Genomic DNA, 5440 nt, shown 5'->3' with positions numbered 1-5440 from the left:
TTTTGAAAAGTATTATGTACAGCTGTATTTTTTCAACCTTATAGTTTGAATAAGAATATATTTTAGCAATATCTAATAGAGTAGTTTTTATTTTATTAGTGATTTTTTAAATTGTCATGAATTTGTAGAATCATGCAAATTACGCATATGTATATTTTGAAAAATAATAGTCAGCGATATTACATTATTTATATAATTTTTCATAGAGAGAAAAGTGTACATATAGTATTTATACGTACATCTTGAGTATCAGACAGATTCACTATCATCAACGTTAGCATCCAAGAATACTCCAGGGATCCATGGGCTTTAATAATAATTAATTTCCAACTACTAACAGCGCAACTCTAGTTTTCGATAATGGGGCACTCAATTACGCGCTTCCTTAATTAATAACATCGCAGATACCGAATATACATAGTTCGAACGAGTGAAGAGTTAGTAAGAAAGTAAACGTGTTGCATTTCATTTCATCGCATTATTTATTCGTTCGCTTCTTTATATTCTTGTCTTAGGAAATTTAACGACTGCACCAGGTAGAACGTATAATTTTTACTGTTGCAATCACGATCTATAATTTTAGTCTCGATCTCGCGTTACTTTTTATCTTTATATCGTGGCTGAGAGACGAAGGAACTATTTGTCAAGATCGTGGCAAGGAAAATCACACGAAGAATGAACAAAACCTGGCGAGACAGAAAAAGAGGCTGACTCGAAAGGAGACATCGTCCTTTGTACCAAGCATTTGCAATCAGATCGTTGCTACAGGCTATGGACAATTGGTTAGAAGAAACATCAGTAGATATCACTGAGGGATTCGTGAGAGACGAATGAACGAAAGACAAGTGGTACAGAAAGAGGTCGTGGAAGAAACGGCCTTGAATCGAAGATATTTCGAAATGTATTACTTTTATTCTTTATTCGTTTCTTCTGTTTTACGCATTATGTGTATATGTATATGTAATGCGCCTCTGGCATCTACGAGTCGCGTTGTTATTGCGGGATATAAAGGAGCAGGGGAATTCACGGCTGATCGCTCTGTGAATTGACGGCGACCGAGCCGTCAGTCAGCCAGGAAATTCCATCGTCGGTGAAAAAATCGCGACAACTATGGGTCGGTTGTAGTTGCTGCTTCTGTTACGATATATGTATTTTTCTCCTGTAAGTTCGCTTTATTCCGAATCAACAATTTCCGATGAAAAATAACTTTGACGTATTGAAAAAAAAATAAAGGTGTTACGCGAAATTAGTTAGAAATATAACGCGATTATCACACAAGTACACATTCGCGGTCTGCAATTCAAAAATGGGCACTCGGTTTATCGATGGTGAATATTTATAATGAAATTAACAATGTCATCGGTTCGCGTTTACGCTTAGCGGCACCGTGTATAATCACGTTGCAAATTTTGATTCAAACCCCTGCTTCCATCAATTCCCGTTTTTCCAATGTGTACGTATCTGCATTTACATATAAATATGATCGCATACCTCTTGCGACGATTCCATCAGTCCCAACATTGCGCGCTACATATACGAACAAAATGCATAAATTAAACTGGTTTCGTTATGTACTACTATTTCTATAGACAGTTTACATTAAGAGCGCGTAAGAGAGAATTCAAATGAACTGCACGTGTCTTTTTTTTTTTTATGATTTTTAACAAAAATACGATAACAAACTTATTTGTTATAAGAGAAAGTGTTCATTCCGCGTGTAAGATATCGATATCCAAATCTAACATTTTCTCAAGCGATACCCTCCCTAAATGTTTATTCAATGATTTTTCACGCGAACAGATTCACGCATAAACACGCCGCAAGGGTGAATTTTCCGGAAAGCGCAGCTGCGATGAAGGGTGAGGAACAGTATATTTACACATGTAATCGTTCCCTGATTTATGGGCGCTGAGAAGGGAAGCAGGGGTTTTTAACGCCCCACTTTCAAACTTGGTCATCTATATAGTACCGTAGATTAATCATCGGAAACTATGGTGACACCTTTATTTTTATCTTATTTTAACACCCTTCGATCTTACGATCATCGCACCTACCAACCTATTTATGCCATATATACACAGAAATTATATTTCGAATTTCAATTTTCTTTTTTTTTTTTTTGCACTAGACGATCTTGGTGTTAGTCAAAAGTTAAGAAAATTCATCGAGTACTTTTACTTTCAACGTAACCGTTGTTGCTCTTGTTCCGCGTGCGATGACTCTGAACGGTTCCCTTCCGGGAAGAGCGTCAGTAGAACATAAAGAGATTTTATAGAATGTACACGATCTCCATAGGATTTAATGGTGTTGATGCACGTGAAACAAAATGTCACGGGACATTACACTCTCTTCCGGTTCATCTGGCCGATAGCTTTGTCCATGCATAAACCGTTGTCTCTTTCCACCTCCTGTCCCGCCTTTCCTCTTCCTCTTCTGTCTGTCTTCTGAACATGGTTGCTGGCCTTTGAAATCTATTTTCATTGTATGTAATAGCTTTTTGATGCCGGAGCTCAATGCGACGAAGCACGCCGAGTGCATCGTTCGGTTATTGCGGTGCATTGATTTCTGAAAGGCTGACTACGTTAGCCTGATGCACAGCTCGTGCAGTACAGACCGGGAACTCGTCTTCGATGTTATCCATTTCGCAGATTGCGAGACAAAATAAAGGGAACGCGTTCCGTGCGAAATACTCGGTTTCTCTCTGCTTCTTTAGCCGATAATGCCCGCCAAGCATTTACCGCGGAAAACTTCGCGCGACCTTCCACCTTCTTGAACCGTACTTACGCTTTTACGAAGAAGCTATTGAAATGTTTTTCCTATTTTACCGTTTTTTATGCAATCCTGTATGACAAACCGCTTCTTCCACGACCGATATGACCTCCGCAACGTGTAACTGCCGTGTAAAAGTAAATAAAGTATCTTATTCAGGTATTTTTAGGTAATGCATGCAACGCATCTTTTAATCGTTTCCAAACGATGTTGCGCATTGTTTAAACGATTTTTAAAAGACGAACAGAAATTTTGCGAGATAAGGTAGCAAAGGGCAAGACGGAGATATAGCTGGACGGAAAAGGAGTCGTAAACCGGCCCTGTTTCGGTCGAACGAAATTATCGTTGTAAAGTTACTATCTAACGAATTTATGAAACGCTACACCGTCGAGTCCCGATTTAATAACCGCACACTCCTCTGTTCGTCTCTGCTTCTCCATAGTAAATTTTCGCTCGCGTGTAGCTCGCGACCTGTGACAGAAGGAAGGGAGGGCGGGAGAGACGGTGCAGGCACGAGGGAAAGACAGCGAGTTCGAAAGACGGTAAAAGGTGGAAAATGTTGGTAGAAGGAAAGAAGAGCCATTCGACAAAACCGAAGGAATTCGTTTCCTCCACTTTTTCTCGTTGACTCTCTTTCAGATCTTACTCCTGATCCTTGAAAGGAGATATCGTCGCTTAGCCTTTTCCTGTCGGTGTCCTCTCGTAGACCCTCCCGGGGTTATTTCCGACCTACAAAGGTTTGTCTATGCCGCGTGGAGTAAGGTCGAGGTATCGTCGAAGGATACAAATGCCGGCAGATGTTACTTGGTGAAAAATTCCTAGCTCAACCGAGTCGGGCGAGCGCAATTTATTCTTATAGGTGACTCGTCGAACTCGCGGTGGTCGAGTATTTCAAACGTCCGCTTTTCATTTTGCCAGCTACTAGATGGATGCATTTTAACGACGTGATCATTTTACGAAAATACGTTAGATCTCCATCCTCTTGCCTTTTTCCTGCCTCGCTCCTCGTCTCTGTCTGTTCGCCTCATTTTTCCTTGCCGGGAAAAATCATTCCCATTCGGGGAATATTCGCGCGAAGATGTAACGAATATTTCAGCGAAAACGCGGTTGCGAACAGGGAGGATCAACTCGTGGAGGATTTTTATTCGTGTGTTCGTGAAACGGGAAGTCGAGCTGGGAACGGCATGAAAATCTTGACGTTAATCGCGTCGGGTATGTGTACGCACTCCAGGTGATATTCTCTCAGTGGCGGACATTTATTGCTCTCTAGGTAATGCTTTTCCCTAGGCCGTAAACAGGTCATAATTTACGGATCCGCTTCGACTCTAGATTCTGCAAGAATAATTGCTGGAACATGATATTATTACAGCGCGCGGCTTCGTTCGTCTCTCGTGCAATTTCCCGTGAACTTTGACGGATAACGTAATTCACGACGCGCCGTACTTCGTCACTGTTTGAGGTTTTCATTAGACATTTCAGACTTTTAAGGTTCGGCTTATACGCTTCCTCTATTTCCAATATACATGTTTTAATGGCATTTAATTGCTTTGCATAAATTTGTACATAATACACGCATTTTGCTGACGATCTTCTCTGCCACCCATCGCTCGTCTTTTTGCAGATGGTTTTTACATTTGCGTTAGATTTTCATACAGATGGAATTCATTTTTACATTTTTCATTTTTACAAATATCAAGGTGTCGAAAGGCGGGTTTGCTCTACCAACAACTATCTTTTGAGCGAGTACCTGCCACGAGTGGCATCCAACCTGTGGTCAGTTAGTGGTTACTAGCGCTCACTTTCTCCAAAATCGTTCCTGGCGAACTACCTGACTATCGTGGACGGTTCTGTGGCATTTTCTCTTCCAGTTCCAACTACTTTTACGGCCAGTGTCTATCCCAGATCAGTGATCGGAAATAATGTCTCGTCCCACGAAGGTTTTCTCCATCGGCAATGCCTCATTGACATCGCTATTTTTCTCGTGATGAAATTGCGACCCAGACAAATTTCAACGTTTAAAGAAGCAGTCTGAATTACATAGAAAATCTAATAATTCGTAACAGCCGACACAGAGGAAATTGTTGGTTATTCGAGGATCGGTGTAACAGCCTGGTCTTCAAATGCTTTGAAATGCACGCTAATACGAAAGATTGGCAATTCTTCTGAAAAATCCTCTTATAAAACGAGATACGGTTAACGTTCCGTTTTTACGAACTCTACCAGCTACTTATAATTCCGAGACAGATCTGTATATGTGTACATTATACACGTGATACGAGTAACGAGCATACAAAGTGCTTAACACGGTTTACCGGCGCACAAAGGTTGTCCGCATCCGACAACTTAAGACGTACTCGTATCTCGAAGACGTGCTTTCGTTGATTCCACTTTTCGTTTCTTTCCGTGTTTTGTTTCACCGTTGTCTACCGTAACTCGTGTACTCAACCACGCGCAAACGTCATTTGCGGACGTGCTTTTGCACGGCCGCGAGTACGACACATCCGTACACTCTTTCTCTACACGATTTCGAAAAACGCGTGTCCGTGCACGGTGTGCACACACGTATTCGAATGTGTAAGGTCGCGCGTGTGCGTGCGTGTACGAAGCGATGCGCGCGTGTTCGTTACGTACGCGAGGACGACGACCACACGACGACGTCGACGTCGACGTC

Source organism: Bombus impatiens, unplaced genomic scaffold, assembly GCF_000188095.3.
Source record: "Bombus impatiens unplaced genomic scaffold, BIMP_2.2 scf_0377, whole genome shotgun sequence".
Lineage (NCBI taxonomy): Eukaryota > Metazoa > Arthropoda > Insecta > Hymenoptera > Apidae > Bombus > Bombus impatiens.
This window is presented reverse-complemented; position numbering follows the sequence as displayed.